Here is a 26,575-nt window from a genome sequence, read left to right as displayed (position 1 = left end):
CGGAGTGTAATGCTGTATGTTCCGGAGGAAATGGGAAATATTCAGCAGAGTCCTGGTATTTCTGGGAGAAGAGGTCTGATGTGGGGGGGGGAAGGTGATGTATCTGTGAGAAAGCTGGTGTTTCTGGGAGAAAATGCCAGGTATTGGTGAGGAAACAGATGCTAGAGAGGGAAAAGGCCATCCCTTTGGGAGAGAAGTGGTATTTCTGGGAGAGAATGCCCCAAATCGGGGATTAAGTGTCATCCTGAGGCGTGTCATGGAGTAGATTTGGGAGGAAATGGAGGTGTTTCACAGAGTAGCGGCACTTCTGGGAGAAAATGTCCTCAGTGGGAAAGACAATGTCCTCTTGAGGGAAGAAAACAGGTCTTTCTTACAGCAAATGTCATCCAATTGGGAGAAAATCTCCTCTCTGGGGGAGAAAAGTGGTCTTTCTGAGAGAAGGTGTCCTCTTCTTGGCTGCAAGTGTCCCAGTTGGCATTGTCATGGAGGCTTTTTGGGGAGAAAGCGTGTGGCAGTTGTAAGAGAAGGGGTATTTCTGGGAGCAAATCTCCTCTTTTTGGAAGAGAAGGTGAAATTTCCAAGGGAAAAGTGGCATTTCTGGGAGGAAATAACATAGCTGGGGGAGAAAAGTGGGTACCGGTGGGAAAGAAGATCTTGTACTGGAGAGCAACGGTGGTCTTTTTGGTGTGCCAAGTGGTCTCTTGGGGAGACAACGTGGTAAATAGGGGAGACAATGTCCTCTGGAGGAGTGTCAAGTAGTATTTGGGAGAGCAAACGTCAGGTATTTCTCGGAAACCGGCTGTTTCTGGGAGATAGTAGCAGACTTGGTTGGAAAATGACAGGTGTTTGTGAGAAAGCTGGTATTTTGGGAAAAAAAGGCCGTTTTTTAAAGAATAAGCTGGCATTTCTGGGAGAATATGTCCCATCTTTGGGAGAAAACGGGTGTATGTGGGAGAAAATGTCGTGTATTTGGGAGAAAGCTGGTGTATGTGGGAGAAAAGGCCATTGTGATGGGAGTCAGTGTGATCTTGAGGAGTGGAAAGCAGTATTCTTGAGATGAAACGTGAGGTATTTCTAAGAGTCCTGGTATTTCTGGGAGAAAATGTCTTGTTTTGTTTTATTGTTTTTAATATTTATATATTTTTTATGTTGCAATTTCAAGGAAACACTTCGATAGAAATTGCTTTTAATTCTTTTGGCATACATAGAAGATGTGAAAATGCACATCATATTTTCACATGAATGTAGTAACACAAAAAAAGTTCAAAGTAGTAACTGATACACTCAATTATAAAAGCTGCCCTTCCTGTGCAAGAAATGTAACTCAGCCCTTGGGCTAGATGCCATTCTGTGTCATTGATGTAAACCTGGCGGACGGTAGAAATACTCTGAATTTAAAATGGCATGACTAAAAATGGAGTCTTTCCTCTAGCTTTTAAGTTTTAAGAAACATAAAATATGTACGTATGCTTGGCAACTTTTCCTTTCATTATATACAAAAGTGACTCTCTCTAAAATAACTGTCAAACTAAGAGGGACTGTCAGAAACCTATCACAGGAGGTAATCTATTTGCTCAGGTTGCTGAAGAGCAATGAAAAAGTAGATATTGAGTTTCAGTTTTCAGCACATACATTAAAGTCCCATGCCTGTAATTAGGTCTCCTACCTTCCAAATAGAATTTTAAAAAAGTTTGATACATGATTATTTTAAATTATTTTTCTATAATTGGTTAGTGGTATTGTGGAACACATATTTAAGGATTAATGATGAGAAAGATTAGAAATCCAAAAAGTGTAAAATTCCATGCAAACTCAATTAAGTTTCAAGGACATTTCCATCAGAAAGAATGGAAATGAAGAAAGAACGGAGCCCCCAGGCTGGTTGTTGAGTGAGAATTACTGCTTACCCAGCATCCGTTTGCTTCATCAAATGTCCCCCATCTGCTCACAGAAACCTCTCTAAGATGCTTTTCTGAAGAATATTTGGCAGCATGTTTCCCAGGGCTGATGCCTAGGGGAGAGGGTTACATGGAGACTTGCTGTCTATCTTGATGGCAAACCCCTCCTAAGTAGGAATCCAGAGCTGGTGACTCACTTTGTAGTCTTGTATAGGTCTGGGGCAAGACAACATTATGGCAGTGGGGAGATATTCATGGTCAGGCTGGACAGGCCTCTGAGGTCTCTGACCTCTGTGGGTGTCCCTGTTCATTACTGGGGAACTGGACTCAATGGTCTGTAAGAGTCCCTTCCAACTCAAAAAAAAATTCTATGATTCTATGATTCTATGAATATTCCTGGTTTTATTACAAGTACAAATACTGATAAAGCCTACATTCAAATTGTTTATTCCTTGCTTTTGGAGAAGCTAAAACACTAGCACTAAGAGTTTTAATCAACGTAGATAATAGCTTGTCAGTTGTTATGCACAGTGGTACGTGCACCCAGTTTGAAATTTCAGTGCCATTAATGTTTTTAATTTTTTAAGTGATATGACACAGTACATGCAATCAACAATAACGAACATACCATGGTTCAGGACCCCTGATCTCTCAGCTAGTAATTTAAAATATTTTCACGTGTAGAGACAAGACAAGTATTATGTCCTAAATGGAGTCTAGGTCCCCAGCACTATTTCTCTCTCTATTTGATCCCTAAAAACAACTGTTCTCTTGCCAAAGATTTTGCATCGTTAAATCTCCTTTCTGAAACAATGAATATTGTGTAGTTGCAGGCCACTTTTTCAAACCTGTGGACATTCCCTTTGCTTCTACTTCTTTAAGCAACCTGCAGTTGCAATACACTTTTGCAGTACAGTCTTGAACCTCTTTATTCCTTGTTTTTCAGTCACCATGGGCTGTGTCTGTGCTGTCTTTGTAACCAGGACCAGGGAATGACCTCTTTTCTCCCAGTCAGTTTTCTCAACACATCTACTGGTGTGGATGAAGCAAGCAAAGGCAACAAGAAAAGCAAATACAATTATACTAGCAAGCAGGAGTATCATTTATTATAGATGATAATCACATGTTGGTTTGTCACTAGGTGTGTTTAATCAACAACTTTCTTTTTGAAATAAGAGTGAAGATAAAAGAAAAGTTCAAATAGGATTCCTACATGTCTCGTTTTCATTAAAGATTAGATCTGCTACAACACGATGAACTGAGGATAATATAATGTAACGTCCAAACACTTTTTTTCAAGTAATGTTAACACTGAATGAAAGGTATACAGGCTTCAATGAAATTAGGCAGTTGAGGCCTAGTTGAATGCTATTTGTTGTTGAATGGTATTTGTGACAGTGTTGAAAGAAATGGCTGATGTTATTGTAAAGTTACTGTCTGTCATCTATGAAAAACGGTGTTCTGCACAGGTCTGTGAGTGTTAGAAATGGGCTTTCTTGAAGAGCTGTCTTTATGGAAAAGGAGGCATTGCTTGCAAACTGGTAAATTGGGAAAAAAAAAAAAAAAAAAAAGTAACATTTCTGATTTCCAATTTAGTTATTAGAAAATCCCCATCATCTCTCTTTATATTATATGAATACTCCATGGTGTCCTTGGGATGACAAGATGCCTGTACTGCTATTTAGATATGCACAAATACAACAAATCCATGGGCAGATCTTTCCCCTACTGCATTTTTTTAATGTATTTCTTTATTGCTAAACTAAAAGGAAAATAATAGTAGAAAAAATTCAATCACCTTAATCAGCACATGCAAGTCTTAAAAATCTTTTTCTTGCTCTGTAATACTGAAAAGACCTGATGGGAAATGTTACCTTCCAAATTTTGCTCTGTGTATATGCATTTCCTATTTAAACCCTCACTCAGCAAGAGAAGGAAAAACACTTCTCAGTTTCAGTGTAAGTGCCCCATGGAATTTTCTACAGGAAAAATATCACTTTAGATCTGTCAGACAATAACATTTTATTACCTCAAGGATGTTATCTGAACCTGAGGTCTAATATCTAAATGAACTGCAGTTCAGATTATTTGAGATTTAGCAGAAAGACAGAGGGATGGAAAGTTTCATAGAAAGATTCTATGGGGAGAAGTCTCATTCATTTATTGTGGATAAATATGATGAAAAGGTATTCATATACCAAGTTTTAATAACTGTATGGTTAACAGGAGGAACAGTAGACAGCTTTGAGCAGTAGCTGACATACAGAACAGGAGAGTTGGAAGAGTAATATTTCCAAGAAGATTAATTTAATTTAAAGGCAGAATGTTTTTTGGCTATTGGAAAGTTCTCTGTTGTGTTGAGCAAAAGGATAGATATACTGGCTGAAAATAAACCTGTAAAAGTGAGGTAATGCATTTACTAAAACAACAGTAATTGCTATATCAGGATGGATCATATATTAAAGGCAATAAAACTCTGATTAATAGCTGTCAGGTTATTTCTTTATTTTCTCAAATATTTATTTGAGCGCAACATACTATAAATACTTTAATGAAAATGTTTATCTTATATTTGTACATGATTGCACTCAGTAATACATGGAAGAGCAGCCACTGAAGTGGGAGGATCATAAGCCCAATGTATGTGAAGAGAGAGAGCAATAAATTTGATTCTTCTCAGCATTTTTCTGTTACAGGTTTTGAGAAACTTGTTAGATTTTAGTACCTGCAAATGTAAATGAAACCAACATAAAATACCATACATAACCTTATTACTTTAAATAACATAGAAAATATGGATTGGAAGACTCGTGTGCATGTTCTTTTTTTCTGTCTTAGACCTGAATAAAGCCGTAAAGAAGAAATTAATGCTCTAGTAAGTCACTGTCAACTCTTGCAAGTCCATTTGGGAGAAAATTTGACACTCCATTTTTTTTTTCTTGTTGTCCTTCTATCTCCTACTCTCCTTTCTGTGTATGTTTATTATTTGCCTCATTTCTGTGAAAACAAATCAGGCTCCATTAATAAAAGCAAAAACTGTTTAAGGCCATCCATCTTACTCTTTCTCCTCAAAGGTTTGCTGCCACTTGTTCTATCACAGAGGACTGCAAAACTTTTTTGCTCCACATTGTTACCCTCTAAAGATAAAATGAATAAATTGCTTAAGATGATGTTGAAAGACTCTTAATGGTGCATTTATGATCATAACATACGTATTTGTGAGACCTAAGGATTTTTATTCATTCTATTTTTGTTCAATGTAAAATCAAGATTAACTTCTTAGATTTTCTGGACATCCTCGTTGTATAAATTTAATTTTTTACTCCTTTTCCTTGTACAACTTCTGAAATCTGACAGTAAGAACATTTTTATTTTTGTCTCAAACCTCTTTTTTATTCTTTGTCCATCTATTTTTTTTTTCCCCCTATGATGCTTCTTATAACTTTACCAATTACTTTGTGTTCCATTTCATTACGTTATTTATTTTTGCTTTTTCTTTAGGGCAGGATATGTCTACTGCTATGCATCTGCACAGTTCCTACAATGGAGCTTTGATCCTGGTTGGATTGCTTAAGTGCCATTAACATAAACGTGGTTAACAAAAATAGTAGTTTCAGCTTAGTATTTTTCATGCTAAATCAGGTTCAAAACTAGAAGAATAAAAGTTTTTTTGTAAGAAACATAAACATCCATGTTGATTTCATAAGTGAAACTGATTCTGTTTTTGAAGAGCAGAAGAAATTTAAATAATTCATCTGAAAGCAAAGTTCACTTCTGTTTCTATATTCTCAGAAGTGAATCATCAGATTAAACTAGCATGCCACAGTTTAGTGGTAAACCTCTAACACTACCAAATCTACATATGTAGATTTTGCTTTAATGTCACAGGCAACAGAATGTAATCAACTAACAAACAAAACAAGCAAACAGAAAATTCACATCCAAATAAACCAGAAAGAGGAGTTTATAGACACTCTACAGAACTGTTAGCTGTGCTATGCTTTTCAAAAGCTGGAATTTGTCCTACAGACATCTCAGAAGTTGCACATCTGTCCAAGAAGAATCATTGCACTTTATTTCTACTGTACATGTTTATCTTATATCTTATTCTTCATTACTGTTATGTACTATGCAAAACACATAAAGAAAAAAAGCAGTAATCAAACTATACATACTGTGAGCAGGGCTTTGTGAAGGCTGCAGTACTGTACAGAAGAAAGCCTTGAACAGATCTATCTCAAATTCAGGGTAATAATACATTTATTTCCTACCCACATTGCTCATGTAATCCACCAACTATTTTAGGAACGCCTAGATTCTTAAAAATACAGAAATTAAAGTGATTTCCTGATCAACCCTTACAGAAAGACACAAGTTTAAACATGAAAGCAACTATGAATGCTTTGGAGAGAAAAAAATAGAATGTAATGTTAATAATCCCTGTAATGTTAATAAGCTAAATAACAGTTTCAAAGTTTAGTATCTTGATGCTTTACGGAGCTCCCATAAAATGGCTCTGAGCCTTCCCTTTCTAATGATTTTGCACACCCACGCAACTTGCTCTGTGGGGATGGAAGATAACAGGATTTAGATCCTTGACACACTGCAATTGATTTAACAATAAATATTGTCCATCCTAGTTTTGGGTTACTATAAGATGAAAGCAAAAATGTATATACTGATCTACTGGTTTTCTTTTAAAAAACATTCACCTGATGCTGAAGGCTAATTCTGTAAAGCTGAAACTTAAATCCCAGCAGAAACAGGTTCCCAGATATTAAAAACAAACAAACAAACAAACAAACAAAATCATAAAAGTATGTATAATGAAATCTTTAGGCATGTGACAAACTTTGTTTTATATATTATATGATTTCAGAACATCTGTCACACACACTCACAAACTTTCCTTAGAAGGAGAAGCAGAAGTTTAGATGATGATAAAGTTATGTTCTTACCACATTAGACGGTTCCAATTTCTTCCTTCTAGCAAGGTCAGTGATATTATTGCCATTGTAGTTGATGCTCTCCATACAGCCTTTGAAAATTTTTTCTGCTGTTAGAACTTGGCTTCCCAGAAAAAGGCATGCCTCCAAAGGTTATCTTTGAATGTATCAGAAAATGAAAGACAGTTACTGGAGGACAAGGGCTTAGAATTTTTGCTTACTAGAAAAAGAAAGTATCAAACAAGTACTGGAAAAGTAGGAAAAAGTCTATGATGAAGTCATGACTGCAAATATTTTTGGTGGTAAATTGTATCTATTATTAGGTTTTCCCAAATACAGAGAAAATATGTATCACAGTTACATATAGACTGTAACGAAGAGAAGGTCTCTAAAAGGAATGCACTTTTAAATGCTTGGCAGAGCAAAATGTCAGTATTGTTAAGAAACAAGAATTTGTTGGCCAAAGAATGTGCTGTCTGTCTGATCTTGGAGAAGAAAAGTCTGCCTTTCTTTACAAACCTGAATGCAGAAAGTTTGAGAAGTAAAGGTGCCCAGTAAAACCTATTTCAATATGTAGACTGAAACAAACATTAAAATAAAAAAAAATCTACTAAATCAAAAGGGAAGAAGGAAAGTGTTGCTTTATGTAGAACATCCATCAGTTTGGTAGAGTGTCAGAAGTGAGAAGTGGTTGGTGGCAAGTAAGTATTATTCATTCTTTGTCATATATTAAAATAAAGGATGTTTTATTTTCTTTCATGTACCAAACCGTAATACCAAACAGTTCCATTTGTCTTAAATACTCTATACAACTGCAGATAATTACAGCAACATAAAAACCAGCATTATGACATACCTAGAGGGATTAGTTTGACTTGTGTTTGGTTCCCAGGTCCCAAGATGCCAGTATCTGGGAAAGTGGCAAATGGAAATTCAACTGTGCAGAGGAACAGGAAAAAACCCTATATCTGTATATCAGCAATACAGAAATAATTGATAAAATGCTCAGGAAACAAGCTGTGTTTAACCAGCACTGTCCAATCCAGCCTGTTGCAGGGTCCACGACAGCAGTGAGAGGAAAGAGCAGCAGACAAGACTCCTCTGGCTTGTACCATGGTATTAGTTCTAGCACGTTCTGCTAGAAGTTCTGCATTTGAAGTTACATTAGCAAGCCTGATGTGCTTGGCAACAGCACAACATCTCACTCCATATGTAACATATTTTCTGTGGCAAAGAACTTCTTTGTTCATAACTCACGGACTTTTGATTTCCATGCATCTCATGGGCCTGAGATAAAAGACAATTTAAAAGGAAAGAAAGAAAAAAAAAAGGGGGGGGGGGATGCTATGATGGTAATGTTTAATATTCGTGTGGGGGGTGAAAGGTGTACTTGAGTTGCCTAAGCACAAGCTTCTACTGCTATTGGTGATACCTGGGGTAGTGTGCCTTAGTAACCTCTGCTTTCTGCTTGAGGAGGTATGCATCTCTATAAATTCTCTGCCATTTCTGCCAACACCATGGGAGTGCTACAGATATCTAGGGGATATATGTATATAAGCTGCTCATTCAGTTTACGTGTTTGTCTTTTTCTTGGATGAGAAATAGTTGCTGTTTATTATTTCCTTAAATGCAACACAAGCATTTACTCATAATATCCAATCTGAGAACACCGTTCTTGTAACTGCTTATGAAAATCATAGATACAGAAATCAAAAGAAACTGTTTCAATCTGCTTGCATTTAAGGAAATAGGAAGTCTCTTTCCACCCTTGCGCATATTTAAGACTGTTTTCTGACAAACTGCTAGCTAAAGGCTTCAGTCTTTCTTTTTGTGCTTACTCCCTCAATGGAATAGCTGAGCTTTTGTAACTGTCCCTACTTTGAAGTTTTCTAGTGGATCCAGGTTGGTTTAAGTATCCTCTATTCCTCACTTCTGTCTTTTCTACCATTTTCTTCAAAAAGGAGCATGTTAAGAACATAAATTTCTATTCTGTTAAGAGTCTTCTCCTGCAGTTAGCTGGTTAGTAAATAATACTTTGCTCACTCACCTCACTCAACCTGCTGGCCACATTCTTTTTAATGCATCCCAGGATACCATTGGCCTTCTTGACCACAAGGCCACATTGCTGGTTTGTGGTCACCCTGCTGTCTACAGGGACACCCAGGCCCTGTTTGTAAGAGAATGTGATTGACTTCACTTCTTCCAGCAAAAAAAGAGAAGCAGGTCTAAGACATCTGTTTATCTCCAATTTAAACAACTTAATTTAGGTAGAATTATGTGTTTTACAGCTATTCACGTTGCTGTGAAAAGAAGCGCGGCTATACGAATAAGAAGTCGCGCGGCTCTGCCCTCGCAACTCCCCCCGCCCCGCGCACGGAGGCGGCCCCCAGCCGCAGCCCCCAGCCGCAGCCCCCAGCCGCTCCCCCCCTCGCGCAGCGCCACTCCGAGGTGCCGCCTGCCGCAGCGACGGCGGCGGGGAGCCCTCGCGCCCAGAGGCGGCCTTCCCGGGGTCTGCCCTCTCCGCCCCCCTCCCACCTACCTGAGGGCAGCCGGCATCCGTCCGCGCAGCGGCGCACAGCCGGTGGCACCGCGCGCACAGCCTGCCTGCCTGCCTGCCGCCCTCCCTCGGACGAGGGTCCCCTTAGACGAAAGCACAGCCCCAGCCCGGCCGCTACCGCGAGGGACCGCGCCCGCGGCCGGAGCCCGGGGGCCGCGAGGAGGGAGGGCTGAGCGCCCGGTGACAGGTGAGGACGGCCCCCGCGCCGCTCCCTACCTCGCGCCGCTCTCCTCGCAGCCGGCGGCTCGCTTACCCTCGACCGCCGCCGCCCCCTCGCTCCGTTCCCCCGCCCTAACGCGGAGTTCAACGCGACCCCGCTAGCCGCGAGGCCCCGCCCCCCGCCCCGCACTGACGGCTCTCTCCGCCAATAGCGAAGAAGACGGCCGTCCTCGAGCTCCGCCCTCACCTCCTTCGACCAATAGGAGCTATCCGTGGTGCTGCCCCTCCGCCTTCCCGGCAGGCTCGGTTGGCTCGCAGCTGCCGAGCAACGGGCGCGGGGCTGCGGGTGGGGCCGCTGAGGGCGGTGGCCGGGCCCCCGCTGCGGGCCGGGGTTGGTGCCGCGGGATTGTGCCCGGGGCTTCTCGTTCGGGAGCTTTCGCCTCATAGATGGACGTTTTTTGTTCCCCTCCCCTTTTTCCCTCTTGGCTCAGCCATCAGGAGGATGGAAATATCTCCCGCACTCTCAAAGCTGTAATCTCGGCTTGCAGAAATGATAACTGGTATGTGAAGATGTTTCTAATTTTTTTGTTTCTTCACTTGTTTGTGAACCTAGGGTAGGGAGAAAGAACTGAAGTAACCTGCAGTGAGATTCTATCACTTTTGTAACTCCTTAAGCATAGTCAAGAATGTATGTTTGTGAACTACTTTATTAAGATAGTCCTGGTGGAGTATACTTTATATCACTGGGAGTCCAGGATTTTCTGAACAGTTCTTAAATCAGAGTCTAGCAATAGCAAAGTTGAATTACATGTACACTGTACAGTTAGGTTGTTGGTAATAAGCAGAGCTTGTGCATCTCAACAGCTGCAGCTATACAAGCTATACATTTGTCAAGTAAGCTCAGTATGAGTGGAGTATCAGCTTTATTAATTCAAGTCATTCTCATAATCTTATCCATACATAATGTTTGTGTTCTTAATACCTTAACCAAGTGAGTGAAAAGTTTCCAGCTAATCTGTTTAGCTTCCAGGCAAGTGATTCCACATGTTAAATTTGCTGCTTCCTCCTTTCTCCCATTCCCTGGTCTCTTAGGTCAGTGTTCGTTCTCTTATGTCCTCTATTAAGGAATAGGTTTAGTTCTGCTACATATTAATGCCATGCCTACAGATAAATTATCCTTACATCTCAAACTGAATAGCTGCTGCTTGACGTTTTTTTTTTTTCCTTCTAGGCTAGGAAGTCTCTGTATGGCATGCCAGCAACGTTTTGTTGCAACGTTCTTAAAAGAAGAAATCTTTTACAGCGTGCAAGTTCTTTAAGATATGGTGATGCATTGGGGTTTAACCCAGCAGATCACTGAGCGTCACGTGGCTGTTCATTCACTGCCCCCATCTCAGTGAGATGGAGAGGAGAAATGAGGGAAAAAATGAGATAGAGAAAAAGAAAAGCATAATAATTATGGCATGTATATCTACATATACACACAGATACTTGTAATCTAGATTTATAACAACGGATGCGCAAGCAATTGCTCATCTCCTCTTGAGGTCTTGAAACAGTAAACGTTCGGTGCAGAAAGTCTATACCAAATTAACTTGAAAAACGGATGCTTTCCAGCTTCAGGTGAGACAATTATTCATTGATCTTTTGTACATTTCAAGTGTGCAAAAACTCACCTCTGGAAGACTGATATTTGTAGATAAAATTGATATGGCTTACTGGGCTCTGTTAGTGGCTCTTAGATGTAGTAAATTTGATGTTGTTAATGATCTTCTGCATATGGAAGTTCTATTTCTGCTGAATTTACCTGTCATTAACAGCTTGCTGCATTGTGAAATCATTAAATAGCAGCCTTTAACATATTTAACTCTGGTTTTTGAAAAGCTGAACTTCCTAATTGGGACTCATACATGTATGAAGCCTTGGTGTCTGGTGCTGACTTGAGAATAAAACTTCAGTTATTACTTACAGGGCCTGCCTTACAGCATAAGATCACATGGCAGTGCCTTCTGCTTTCAGTATTTTACCAGTGCTGTGGTACAACTGGGTCTGGTTAATACCTGTTCAGATACAAGACAGAGTAAGGAAAATGTGTTTATTATTTCAGATCAGCCCTTTTTTACAAGGCATCGATTGGTTACTTGGTGGTGAATGTTGGGTTCTATTGCAGATGTGATGCCATCCATGCAGTAATGGATAGAAATACATTAAAGGAGCAGCATAACAATTTATTTCACAGGGCAAAGGTCAAGAGAGTGCTGATTCCATATTACAAATCTAACAAAACTGAAGTGGCAGAAGCATTCTTTGAAGGCTTAAGCAGATGAGGGATGTTCAGTTTTCTGTTACAAAACCTAAATCAGAGAGCATTGAAATCTGTTGAATTTTGGAATAGTTGAGAGTAAGAATGTGAATTCTGTTTGTAACAGAAAAAAACTTGTTCTCATTCCATCCCTCTACTACTCGCATCTGCTCCACATGTCGAAGTAGGAAAAGAGTCATTTGTTGCTCCGTTAATTGCAAAACTGTATTTGTCAGACACCAATTCTGAATCAGCTCTCATACCTGTTACCGTGCTTTCGATAACAAGACTGCAGTTGGGGTTGGTTTGTAGGGAGGCTAGATGAATTGAAAGGGAGTGGATTGGGATAGTATAGCTGCTGGACAGAAACACCTATTTTAAAAGATGATCATCCTATGAAGTATGCCAGTTTTCCCACCTTGTGTATGTGACCTGAGGAGCTATGTTAAGATAAGCTTAAGATAATGGCAGGACAAGGGGAAATGGCTTTAAGTTGAGGGAGGGAGGATTTAGGTTGAGTATCAGGGGAAGTTCTTTACAGAGTGAATGGTGAGGTGCTGGAACAGGCTGCCCAGAGAGGCTGTGGACACCCCTCTTCCTGGAGGTGTTCAAGGCCAGTTGGATGAGGTCCTGGGCAGCCTGGTCTAATATTTAATAGGGAGGTTGGTGGCCCTGCATATGGTGGAGGGGTTGGAGCTTCATGATCTTTGAGGGTCCCTTCCAACCCAAGCCATTCTATGATTTTCTGATTCTAAGCTCAAATGCTAGTGTCTTGGGAATCAAAGCAGAGTTTCTCTTTGCCATCCCTATTTACAGTTGCTTAACTAGGATCTGTAGTATCAGAAAGAAACCTGGGATATAATTGGAGTAAATGCAATTAAATTCTTCTGTAAAATAGTCAATTTAAAACCCTTTATGTCTTGAGCGATCATGGAAAGAGTGACATAAAATGATTATTTAACGGATGTATTTGGGATCTCTGCTTGATTACTATAAAAAGATTCCTTCATAAGACATTGTATGGAGTTGGCTGATATTTGCTGAAATACTCCTGTTGAAACTTTCTGGTGTGGAATATTGCTTCCAGTATTTCATCATACCTTTAAAAACTTACGAAGTTTCAATCTACAAGTTTTGGACTCCTTCATAGTGCTTTTCTGTAGCCATTTGAAGTATTACTTCTGCCTTTCAGTCTTGCACTGAGACTTCATTTGGTGGTCTCATTCTCTACTGATCTAATTTTCTCATTTGTTTCCTTTAATATTATAGTGCTTATCATTGATTGTGTCTGTTAGTACCTCTGAAATTCTATAGAAAGATGGCTATTGCTTTCCTTTTAGCAAGTTGCTGCAGCTACTTCAAGCCGACAAATAAAAGTTTGCTTTCTCCGAAAACCTCAGTAGCCACTGCTTTGCTTTTTTGATACAGATCAAACTAGAAAGTTTATCATTATTGTCTTGAGGATTGTGTACTTGAAAGAGAAGGGCTTGTGGACTTAAAAGCTTCTTTTTGCCACAAGTGTTGTGTTTAATAGAAGATGTTATGGTGGATTGCATGTCTTGCTTTACTGAATTCACTAAGTAGGGAACCGGTTCTCTGGGTGTCTTTGTTCCACTTTGGGATAATGTTGCCTGAAGATCATAACTGTGAAATACACCTCAAGTTCTTCACTAAACTCCAGTTTTATACAGACTTCAGGAGAGAGAACGTAATTGCTAATAGAACAAGTTAAACGTGCTTAAAAAGCTCTCTGTGTGTTTTTTGTTGCTGTTGTTTGTTTGTTTGTGGAAAATACTCTTCCTTTATTTAATTCTGGAATTTTCCCAAGAAATTATTGGAAGTTGTCATATAAGAAGAGTAATAAAGAGCATATTCTAGGAACTTGTTTCACAGATTGTACCAGTTACCCCCAAGAATATGCTGCACCACTAGATATGCCCAGTAGAGCTCCTTTTCTCCCAGAAATAGCACTGCTCTTAGGAAGAGCTCCCATTTTCTAACCAAAATGCTGCTTTACACTCCTCAAGATCACACTTACCCCCATCAAGATGGCAGTGTCACAGAAATACCAGCTTCTGCCCCCAAAATGGGACTTTGGCTCTCCAAAACAAGACATTTTCTCCCAGAAATACCAGGACTCTTAGAAATACCTCACGTTTCATCTCAAGAATACTGCTTTCCACTCCTCAAGATCACACTGACTCCCATCACAATGGCCTTTTCTCCCACATACACCAGCTTTCTCCCAAATACACGACATTTTCTCCCACATACACCCGTTTTCTCCCAAAGATGGGACATATTCTCCCAGAAATGCCAGCTTATTCTTTAACAAACGGCCTTTTTTCCCCAAAATACCAGCCTTTTCCCTCTCTAGCGTCTGTTTCCTCACCAATACCTGGCATTTTCTCCCAGAAACACCAGCTTTCTCACAGATACATCACCTTCCCCCCCCCACATCAGACCTCTTCTCCCAGAAATACCAGGACTCTGCTGAATATTTCCCATTTCCTCCGGAACATACAGCATTACACTCCGCAAGAGGACAGTTTCTTTCAGAAATGTGGCATTTTATCACAGATACACCATTTTTATGCCCAGTAGAGCTCCTTTTCTCCCAGAAATAGCACTGCTCTTAGGAAGAGCTCCCATTTTCTAACCAAAATGCTGCTTTACACTCCTCAAGATCACACTTACCCCCATCAAGATGGCAGTGTCACAGAAATACCAGCTTCTGCCCCCAAAATGGGACTTTGGCTCTCCAAAACAAGACATTTTCTCCCAGAAATACCAGGACTCTTAGAAATACCTCACGTTTCATCTCAAGAATACTGCTTTCCACTCCTCAAGATCACACTGACTCCCATCACAATGGCCTTTTCTCCCACATACACCAGCTTTCTCCCAAATACACGACATTTTCTCCCACATACACCCGTTTTCTCCCAAAGATGGGACATATTCTCCCAGAAATGCCAGCTTATTCTTTAAAAAACGGCCTTTTTTCCCCAAAATACCAGCCTTTTCCCTCTCTAGCATCTGTTTCCTCACCAATACCTGGCATTTTCTCCCAGAAACACCAGCTTTCTCACAGATACATCACCTTCCCCCCCCCACATCAGACCTCTTCTCCCAGAAATACCAGGACTCTGCTGAATATTTCCCATTTCCTCCGGAACATACAGCATTACACTCCGCAAGAGGACAGCTTCTTTCAGAAATGTGGCATTTTATCACAGATACACCATTTTTATGCCCAGTAGAGCTCCTTTTCTCCCAGAAATAGCACTGCTCTTAGGAAGAGCTCCCATTTTCTAACCAAAATGCTGCTTTACACTCCTCAAGATCACACTTACCCCCATCAAGATGGCAGTGTCACAGAAATACCAGCTTCTGCCCCCAAAATGGGACTTTGGCTCTCCAAAACAAGACATTTTCTCCCAGAAATACCAGGACTCTTAGAAATACCTCACGTTTCATCTCAAGAATACTGCTTTCCACTCCTCAAGATCACACTGACTCCCATCACAATGGCCTTTTCTCCCACATACACCAGCTTTCTCCCAAATACACGACATTTTCTCCCACATACACCCGTTTTCTCCCAAAGATGGGACATATTCTCCCAGAAATGCCAGCTTATTCTTTAAAAAACGGCCTTTTTTCCCCAAAATACCAGCCTTTTCCCTCTCTAGCATCTGTTTCCTCACCAATACCTGGCATTTTCTCCCAGAAACACCAGCTTTCTCACAGATACATCACCTTCCCCCCCCCACATCAGACCTCTTCTCCCAGAAATACCAGGACTCTGCTGAATATTTCCCATTTCCTCCGGAACATACAGCATTACACTCCGCAAGAGGACAGTTTCTTTCAGAAATGTGGCATTTTATCACAGATACACCATTTTTATGCCCAGTAGAGCTCCTTTTCTCCCAGAAATAGCACTGCTCTTAGGAAGAGCTCCCATTTTCTAACCAAAATGCTGCTTTTCACTCCTCAAGATCACACTTACCCCCATCAAGATGGCAGTGTCACAGAAATACCAGCTTCTGCCCCCAAAATGGGACTTTGGCTCTCCAAAACAAGACATTTTCTCCCAGAAATACCAGGACTCTTAGAAATACCTCACGTTTCATCTCAAGAATACTGCTTTCCACTCCTCAAGATCACACTGACTCCCATCACAATGGCCTTTTCTCCCACATACACCAGCTTTCTCCCAAATACACGACATTTTCTCCCACATACACCCGTTTTCTCCCAAAGATGGGACATATTCTCCCAGAAATGCCAGCTTATTCTTTAAAAAACGGCCTTTTTTCCCCAAAATACCAGCCTTTTCCCTCTCTAGCATCTGTTTCCTCACCAATACCTGGCATTTTCTCCCAGAAACACCAGCTTTCTCACAGATACATCACCTTCCCCCCCACATCAGACCTCTTCTCCCAGAAATACCAGGACTCTGCTGAATATTTCCCATTTCCTCCGGAACATAGAGCATTACACTCCGCAAGAGGACAGTTTCTTTCAGAAATGTGGCATTTTATCACAGATACACCATTTTTATGCCCAGTAGAGCTCCTTTTCTCCCAGAAATAGCACTGCTCTTAGGAAGAGCTCCCATTTTCTAACCAAAATGCATCTTTACACTCCTCAAGATCACGCTTACCCCCATCAAGATGGCAGTGTCACAGAAATACCAGCTTCTGCCCCCAAAATGGGACTTTGGCTCTCCAAAACAAGACATTTTCTCCCAGAAATACCAGGACTCTTAGAAATACCTCACGTTTCATCTCAAGAATACTGCTTTCCACTCCTCAAGATCACACTGACTCCCATCACAATGGCCTTTTCTCCCACATACACCAGCTTTCTCCCAAATACACGACATTTTCTCCCACATACACCCGTTTTCTCCCAAAGATGGGACATATTCTCCCAGAAATGCCAGCTTATTCTTTAAAAAACGGCCTTTTTTCCCCAAAATACCAGCCTTTTCCCTCTCTAGCATCTGTTTCCTCACCAATACCTGGCATTTTCTCCCAGAAACACCAGCTTTCTCACAGATACATCACCTTCCCCCCCCCACATCAGACCTCTTCTCCCAGAAATACCAGGACTCTGCTGAATATTTCCCATTTCCTCCGGAACATACAGCATTACACTCCGCAAGAGGACAGTTTCTTTCAGAAATGTGGCATTTTATCACAGATACACCATTTTTATGCCCAGTAGAGCTCCTTTTCTCCCAGAAATAGCACTGCTCTTAGGAAGATCTCCATTTTCTAACCAAAATGCTGCTTTTCACTCCTCAAGATCACACTTACCCCCATCAAGATGGCAGTGTCACAGAAATACCAGCTTCTGCCCCCAAAATGGGACTTTGGCTCTCCAAAACAAGACATTTTCTCCACGAAATACCAAGACTCTTAGAAATACCTCACGTTTCATCTCAAGAATACTGCTTTCCACTCCTCAAGATCACACTGACTCCCATCACAATGGCCTTTTCTCCCACATACACCAGCTTTCTCCCAAATACACGACATTTTCTCCCACATACACCCGTTTTCTCCCAAAGATGGGACATATTCTCCCAGAAATGCCAGCTTATTCTTTAAAAAACGGCCTTTTTTCCCCAAAATACCAGCCTTTTCCCTCTCTAGCATCTGTTTCCTCACCAATACCTGGCATTTTCTCCCAGAAACACCAGCTTTCTCACAGATACATCACCTTCCCCCCCCCACATCAGACCTCTTCTCCCAGAAATACCAGGACTCTGCTGAATATTTCCCATTTCCTCCGGAACATACAGCATTACACTCCGCAAGAGGACAGTTTCTTTCAGAAATGTGGCATTTTATCACAGATACACCATTTTTATGCCCAGTAGAGCTCCTTTTCTCCCAGAAATAGCACTGCTCTTAGGAAGATCTCCATTTTCTAACCAAAATGCTGCTTTCACTCCTCAAGATCACACTTACCCCCATCAAGATGGCAGTGTCACAGAAATACCAGCTTCTGCCCCCAAAATGGGACTTTGGCTCTCCAAAACAAGACATTTTCTCCCAGAAATACCAGGACTCTTAGAAATACCTCACGTTTCATCTCAAGAATACTGCTTTCCACTCCTCAAGATCACACTGACTCCCATCACAATGGCCTTTTCTCCCACATACACCAGCTTTCTCCCAAATACACGACATTTTCTCCCACATACACCCGTTTTCTCCCAAAGATGGGACATATTCTCCCAGAAATGCCAGCTTATTCTTTAAAAAACGGCCTTTTTTCCCCAAAATACCAGCCTTTTCCCTCTCTAGCATCTGTTTCCTCACCAATACCTGGCATTTTCTCCCAGAAACACCAGCTTTCTCACAGATACATCACCTTCCCCCCCCCACATCAGACCTCTTCTCCCAGAAATACCAGGACTCTGCTGAATATTTCCCATTTCCTCCGGAACATAGAGCATTACACTCCGCAAGAGGACAGTTTCTTTCAGAAATGTGGCATTTTATCACAGATACACCATTTTTATGCCCAGTAGAGCTCCTTTTCTCCCAGAAATAGCACTGCTCTTAGGAAGAGCTCCCATTTTCTAACCAAAATGCATCTTTACACTCCTCAAGATCACGCTTACCCCCATCAAGATGGCAGTGTCACAGAAATACCAGCTTCTGCCCCCAAAATGGGACTTTGGCTCTCCAAAACAAGACATTTTCTCCCAGAAATACCAGGACTCTTAGAAATACCTCACGTTTCATCTCAAGAATACTGCTTTCCACTCCTCAAGATCACACTGACTCCCATCACAATGGCCTTTTCTCCCACATACACCAGCTTTCTCCCAAATACACGACATTTTCTCCCACATACACCCGTTTTCTCCCAAAGATGGGACATATTCTCCCAGAAATGCCAGCTTATTCTTTAAAAAACGGCCTTTTTTCCCCAAAATACCAGCCTTTTCCCTCTCTAGCATCTGTTTCCTCACCAATACCTGGCATTTTCTCCCAGAAACACCAGCTTTCTCACAGATACATCACCTTCCCCCCCCCACATCAGACCTCTTCTCCCAGAAATACCAGGACTCTGCTGAATATTTCCCATTTCCTCCGGAACATACAGCATTACACTCCGCAAGAGGACAGTTTCTTTCAGAAATGTGGCATTTTATCACAGATACACCATTTTTATGCCCAGTAGAGCTCCTTTTCTCCCAGAAATAGCACTGCTCTTAGGAAGATCTCCATTTTCTAACCAAAATGCTGCTTTTCACTCCTCAAGATCACACTTACCCCCATCAAGATGGCAGTGTCACAGAAATACCAGCTTCTGCCCCCAAAATGGGACTTTGGCTCTCCAAAACAAGACATTTTCTCCACGAAATACCAAGACTCTTAGAAATACCTCACGTTTCATCTCAAGAATACTGCTTTCCACTCCTCAAGATCACACTGACTCCCATCACAATGGCCTTTTCTCCCACATACACCAGCTTTCTCCCAAATACACGACATTTTCTCCCACATACACCCGTTTTCTCCCAAAGATGGGACATATTCTCCCAGAAATGCCAGCTTATTCTTTAAAAAACGGCCTTTTTTCCCCAAAATACCAGCCTTTTCCCTCTCTAGCATCTGTTTCCTCACCAATACCTGGCATTTTCTCCCAGAAACACCAGCTTTCTCACAGATACATCACCTTCCCCCCCCCACATCAGACCTCTTCTCCCAGAAATACCAGGACTCTGCTGAATATTTCCCATTTCCTCCGGAACATACAGCATTACACTCCGCAAGAGGACAGTTTCTTTCAGAAATGTGGCATTTTATCACAGATACACCATTTTTATGCCCAGTAGAGCTCCTTTTCTCCCAGAAATAGCACTGCTCTTAGGAAGATCTCCATTTTCTAACCAAAATGCTGCTTTCACTCCTCAAGATCACACTTACCCCCATCAAGATGGCAGTGTCACAGAAATACCAGCTTCTGCCCCCAAAATGGGACTTTGGCTCTCCAAAACAAGACATTTTCTCCCAGAAATACCAGGACTCTTAGAAATACCTCACGTTTCATCTCAAGAATACTGCTTTCCACTCCTCAAGATCACACTGACTCCCATCACAATGGCCTTTTCTCCCACATACACCAGCTTTCTCCCAAATACACGACATTTTCTCCCACATACACCCGTTTTCTCCCAAAGATGGGACATATTCTCCCAGAAATGCCAGCTTATTCTTTAAAAAACGGCCTTTTTTCCCCAAAATACCAGCCTTTTCCCTCTCTAGCATCTGTTTCCTCACCAATACCTGGCATTTTCTCCCAGAAACACCAGCTTTCTCACAGATACATCACCTTCCCCCCCCCACATCAGACCTCTTCTCCCAGAAATACCAGGACTCTGCTGAATATTTCCCATTTCCTCCGGAACATACAGCATTACACTCCGCAAGAGGACAGTTTCTTTCAGAAATGTGGCATTTTATCACAGATACACCATTTTTATGCCCAGTAGAGCTCCTTTTCTCCCAGAAATAGCACTGCTCTTAGGAAGATCTCCATTTTCTAACCAAAATGCTGCTTTTCACTCCTCAAGATCACACTTACCCCCATCAAGATGGCAGTGTCACAGAAATACCAGCTTCTGCCCCCAAAATGGGACTTTGGCTCTCCAAAACAAGACATTTTCTCCCAGAAATACCAGGACTCTTAGAAATACCTCACGTTTCATCTCAAGAATACTGCTTTCCACTCCTCAAGATCACACTGACTCCCATCACAATGGCCTTTTCTCCCACATACACCAGCTTTCTCCCAAATACACGACATTTTCTCCCACATACACCCGTTTTCTCCCAAAGATGGGACATATTCTCCCAGAAATGCCAGCTTATTCTTTAAAAAACGGCCTTTTTTCCCCAAAATACCAGCCTTTTCCCTCTCTAGCATCTGTTTCCTCACCAATACCTGGCATTTTCTCCCAGAAACACCAGCTTTCTCACAGATACATCACCTTCCCCCCCCCACATCAGACCTCTTCTCCCAGAAATACCAGGACTCTGCTGAATATTTCCCATTTCCTCCGGAACATACAGCATTACACTCCGCAAGAGGACAGTTTCTTTCAGAAATGTGGCATTTTATCACAGATACACCATTTTTATGCCCAGTAGAGCTCCTTTTCTCCCAGAAATAGCACTGCTCTTAGGAAGAGCTCCCATTTTCTAACCAAAATGCTGCTTTACACTCCTCAAGATCACGCTTACCCCCATCAAGATGGCAGTGTCACAGAAATACCAGCTTCTGCCCCCAAAATGGGACTTTGGCTCTCCAAAACAAGACATTTTCTCCCAGAAATACCAGGACTCTTAGAAATACCTCACGTTTCATCTCAAGAATACTGCTTTCCACTCCTCAAGATCACACTGACTCCCATCACAATGGCCTTTTCTCCCACATACACCAGCTTTCTCCCAAATACACGACATTTTCTCCCACATACACCCGTTTTCTCCCAAAGATGGGACATATTCTCCCAGAAATGCCAGCTTATTCTTTAAAAAACGGCCTTTTTTCCCCAAAATACCAGCCTTTTCCCTCTCTAGCATCTGTTTCCTCACCAATACCTGGCATTTTCTCCCAGAAACACCAGCTTTCTCACAGATACATCACCTTCCCCCCCCCACATCAGACCTCTTCTCCCAGAAATACCAGGACTCTGCTGAATATTTCCCATTTCCTCCGGAACATACAGCATTACACTCCGCAAGAGGACAGTTTCTTTCAGAAATGTGGCATTTTATCACAGATACACCATTTTTATGCCCAGTAGAGCTCCTTTTCTCCCAGAAATAGCACTGCTCTTAGGAAGAGCTCCCATTTTCTAACCAAAATGCTGCTTTACACTCCTCAAGATCACACTTACCCCCATCAAGATGGCAGTGTCACAGAAATACCAGCTTCTGCCCCCAAAATGGGACTTTGGCTCTCCAAAACAAGACATTTTCTCCCAGAAATACCAGGACTCTTAGAAATACCTCACGTTTCATCTCAAGAATACTGCTTTCCACTCCTCAAGATCACACTGACTCCCATCACAATGGCCTTTTCTCCCACATACACCAGCTTTCTCCCAAATACACGACATTTTCTCCCACATACACCCGTTTTCTCCCAAAGATGGGACATATTCTCCCAGAAATGCCAGCTTATTCTTTAAAAAACGGCCTTTTTTTCCCAAAATACCAGCTTTCTCACAAACACCTGTCATTTTCCAACCAAGTCTGCTACTATCTCCCAGAAACAGCCGGTTTCCGAGAAATACCTGACGTTTGCTCTCCCAAATACTACTTGACACTCCTCCAGAGGACATTGTCTCCCCTATTTACCACGTTGTCTCCCCAAGAGACCACTTGGCACACCAAAAAGACCACCGTTGCTCTCCAGTACAAGATCTTCTTTCCCACCGGTTCCCACTTTTCTCCCCCAGCTATGTCATTTCCTCCCAGAAATGCCACTTTTCCCTTGGAAATTTCACCTTCTCTTCCAAAAAGAGGAGATTTGCTCCCAGAAATACCCCTTCTCTTACAACTGCCACACGCTTTCTCCCCAAAAAGCCTCCATGACAATGCCAAATGGGACACTTGCAGCCAAGAAGAGGACACCTTCTCTCAGAAAGACCACTTTTCTCCCCAAGAGAGGAGATTTTCTCCCAATTGGATGACATTTGCTGTAAGAAAGACCTGTTTTCTTCCCTCAAGAGGACATTGTCTTTCCCACTGAGGACATTTTCTCCCAGAAGTGCCGCTACTCTGTGAAACACCTCCATTTCCTCCCAAATCTACTCCATGACACGCCTCAGGATGACACTTACTCCCCGATTTGGGGCATTTTCTCCCAGAAATACCACTTCTCTCCCAAAGGGGAGAAACCACTTCTCTCCCTTTTCCCTCTCTAGCATCTGTTTCCTCACCAATACCTGACATTTTCTCCCAGAAACACCAGCTTTCTCACACATACATCACCTTCTCCCCCCCACATCAGATGTTCCCTCCCAGAAATATGGCATTTGATCACAGATATACTCTTTCAAGGGAATACCAGGTTTCATAAAAATACCTCATAATTTCTCCATGAAGTTCGTTAGCAAGATGACACTTTCACCCTAAATAGGAGATTTTCTCTCAGAAATGCATGCTTCCCCCTCACAGAACGGCATCTTCTCCCCAAATTAGGACATTATCTCCCCGAAATACCACATTTCTCCAATCCAATGACATTATCTCTACGGAGAGTTTGCAGTTGCTGCCCGTTAAATCTCTTTTCTCCCCGAATACCACTTTCAGACTTCAACAGCGGTCTTGTCGGATGCCGAGAAAGGGCGACTTCAGCCGGATGCTTTTCTCGGACGAGCGGCTTCTTCTGCGCACATCCCAAAGGAGTGGTTCTGACTTCTCCTTGTGTCCATGCATTCTGCACTACGCTTCTCTCTCATTCTTAACCCTTGATTCCTAGGGACATTTCGTTTTTCTCTGTTTTTACGATGCTACACTTCAGCATTCTGTGACGAACATAGTAGAAGGGAAAAGCCCCTCTAATAAGGTAGCTAGAAGTTCCAGGAGAGACACACGTTGTGCTTTCAGAGAGGACGTTACAGAAAGTCGAGAGATGTGGATTCTTTCCTGCGGAGAAAAAACCCCCTGTTTTCAGGAAATGCAGTATTCTGAAATCGCACGTTCTCGGCATAGCAATTTCGCTATTTCGCTCTCGTGGGTGGACAGCGCCACTCTCTGTTAACCGCTTCGGAGAGTTTGCAGTTGCTGGCCGTTAAATCGCTTTTCTCCCCGAATGCCGCTTTGTGCCTTCAGCAGCGGTCTCGTCTCTCTCGCATGCCGAGAAAGAGCGACTTCAGCCGGATGCTTTTCTCGGACGAGCGGCTTCTTCTGCGCACATCGCAAAGGAGCGGTTCTTGTCTTCTCCTTGTGTCCATGCATTCTGCACTACGCTTCTCTCTCATTCTTAACCCTTGATTCCTAGGGACATTTCGTTTTTCTCTGTTTTTCCGATGCTACACTTCAGCATTCTGTGACGAACAGAGTGGAAGGGAAAAGCCCCTCTAATAAGGCAGCTAGAAGTTCCAGGAGCGACACACGTTGCGCTTTCAGAGAGGACGTTACAGAAAGTCGAGAGATGTGGATTCTTTCCTGCGGAGAAAAAAACCCCTGTTTTCAGGCAATGCAGTATGCAGAATTCACACGTTCTTGGCATCACAGTTCCGTTATTTCGCTCACGCACGTCTAAATCGGCACTCGCGTTGAACCGCTTCGGAAAGTTTGCAGTTGCTGGTCGAGAAATCGCGGTTCTACCCGAATGCCGCTGTGTGCCTTCAGCAGCGGTCTCGTCTCTCTCGCATGCCGAGAAAGAGCGACTTCAGCCGGATGCTTTTCTCGGACGAGCGGCTTCTTCTGCGCACATCGCAAAGGAGCGGTTCTTGTCTTCTCCTTGTGTCCATGCATTCTGCACTACGCTTCTCTCTCATTCTTATGCCTTTCCGTTTATTCCTAGGGACATTTCGTTTTTCTCTGTTTTTCCGATGCTACACTTCAGCATTCTGTGACGAACAGAGTGGAAGGGAAAAGCCCCTCTAATAAGGCAGCTAGAAGTTCCAGGAGCGACACACGTTGTGCTTTCAGAGAGGACGTTACAGAAAGTCGAGAGATGTGGATTCTTTCCTGCGGAGAAAAAACCCCCTGTTTTCAGGAAATGCAGTATTCTGAAATCGCACGTTCTCGGCATAGCAATTTCGCTATTTCGCTCTCGTGGGTGGACGGCGCCACTCTCCGTTAACCGCTTCGGAGAGTTTGCAGTTGCTGGCCGAGAAATCGCGGTTCTCCCCGAATGCCGCTGTGTGCCTTCAGCAGCGGTCTCGTCTGTCTCGCATGCCGAGAAAGAGCGACTTCAGCCGGATGCTTTTCTCGGACGAGCGGCTTCTTCTGCGCACATCGCAAAGGAGCGGTTCTTGTCTTCTCCTTGTGTCCATGCATTCTGCACTACGCTTCTCTCTCATTCTTAACCCTTGATTCCTAGGGACATTTCGTTTTTCTCTGTTTTTCCGATGCTACACTTCAGCATTCTGTGACGAACAGAGTGGAAGGGAAAAGCCCCTCTAATAAGGCAGCTAGAAGTTCCAGGAGAGACACACGTTGTGCTTTCAGAGAGGACGTTACAGAAAGTCGAGAGATGTGGATTCTTTCCTGCGGAGAAAAAACCTCCTGCTTTCAGGAAATGCAGTATTCTGAAATCGCACGTTCTAGGCATAGCAATTTCGCTATTTCGCTCTCGTGGGTGGACGGCGCCACTCTCTGTTAACTGCTTCGGAGAGTTTGCAGTTGCTGGCCGAGAAATCGCGGTTCTCCCCGAATGCCGCTGTGTGCCTTCAGCAGCGGTCTCGTCTCTCTCGCATGCCGAGAAAGAGCGACTTCAGCCGGATGCTTTTCTCGGACGAGCGGCTTCTTCTGCGCACATCGCAAAGGAGCGGTTCTTGTCTTCTCCTTGTGTCCATGCATTCTGCACTACGCTTCTCTCTCATTCTTAACCCTTGATTCCTAGGGACATTTCGTTTTTCTCTGTTTTTCCGATGCTACACTTCAGCATTCTGTGACGAACAGAGTGGAAGGGAAAAGCCCCTCTAATAAGGCAGCTAGAAGTTCCAGGAGCGACACACGTTGTGCTTTCAGAGAGGACGTTACAGAAAGTCGAGAGATGTGGATTCTTTCCTGCTGAGAAAAAACCCCCTGTTTTCAGGAAATGCAGTATTCTGAAATCGCACGTTCTCGGCATAGCAATTGCGCTATTTCGCTCTCGTGGGTGGACGGCGCCACTCTCTGTTAACCGCTTCGGAGAGTTTGCAGTTGCTGGCCGAGAAATCGCGGTTCTCCCCGAATGCCGCTGTGTGCCTTCAGCAGCGGTCTCGTCTCTCTCGCATGCCGAGAAAGAGCGACTTCAGCCGGATGCTTTTCTCGGACGAGCGGCTTCTTCTGCGCACATCGCAAAGGAGCGGTTCTTGTCTTCTCCTTGTGTCCATGCATTCTGCACTACGCTTCTCTCTCATTCTTAACCCTTGATTCCTAGGGACATTTCGTTTTTCTCTGTTTTTCCGATGCTACACTTCAGCATTCTGTGACGAACAGAGTGGAAGGGAAAAGCCCCTCTAATAAGGCAGCTAGAAGTTCCAGGAGCGACACACGTTGTGCTTTCAGACAGGACGTTACAGAAAGTCGAGAGATGTGGATTCTTTCCTGCGGAGAAAAAAACCCCTGTTTTCAGGAAATGCAGTATTCTGAAATCGCACGTTCTCGGCATAGCAATTTCGCTATTTCGCTCTCGTGGGTGGACGGCGCCACTCTCTGTTAACCGCTTCGGAGAGTTTGCAGTTGCTGGCCGAGAAATCGCGGTTCTCCCCGAATGCCGCTGTGTGCCTTCAGCAGCGGTCTCGTCTCTCTCGCATGCCGAGAAAGAGCGACTTCAGCCGGATGCTTTTCTCGGACGAGCGGCTTCTTCTGCGCACATCGCAAAGGAGCGGTTCTTGTCTTCTCCTTGTGTCCATGCATTCTGCACTACGCTTCTCTCTCATTCTTAACCCTTGATTCCTAGGGACATTTCGTTTTTCTCTGTTTTTCCGATGCTACACTTCAGCATTCTG

At 42.8% G+C, this 26,575-nt stretch overlaps 1 long non-coding RNA gene across 1 annotated transcript; it reads right to left on the bottom strand.

The window, feature by feature from the left end:
* Window positions 1-6,794: 6,794 nt before the first annotated feature.
* LOC149916709 (uncharacterized) lies at window positions 6,795-9,688 on the bottom strand. The gene is made up of 3 exons (XR_016468923.1): window positions 9,618-9,688; window positions 8,892-9,011; window positions 6,795-7,001 (listed from the first exon to the last, which is right to left on the bottom strand). It is a non-coding gene; the product is annotated as an uncharacterized LOC149916709 (long non-coding RNA).
* Between the last annotated feature and the right edge of the window lie 16,887 nt (window positions 9,689-26,575).

The sequence above is a fragment of the Phasianus colchicus genome, chromosome 9 (assembly GCF_987193195.1).
Source record: "Phasianus colchicus chromosome 9, bPhaCol1.hap1.1, whole genome shotgun sequence".
Classification (NCBI taxonomy): domain Eukaryota; kingdom Metazoa; phylum Chordata; class Aves; order Galliformes; family Phasianidae; genus Phasianus; species Phasianus colchicus.
This window is presented reverse-complemented; position numbering and strand designations above follow the sequence as displayed.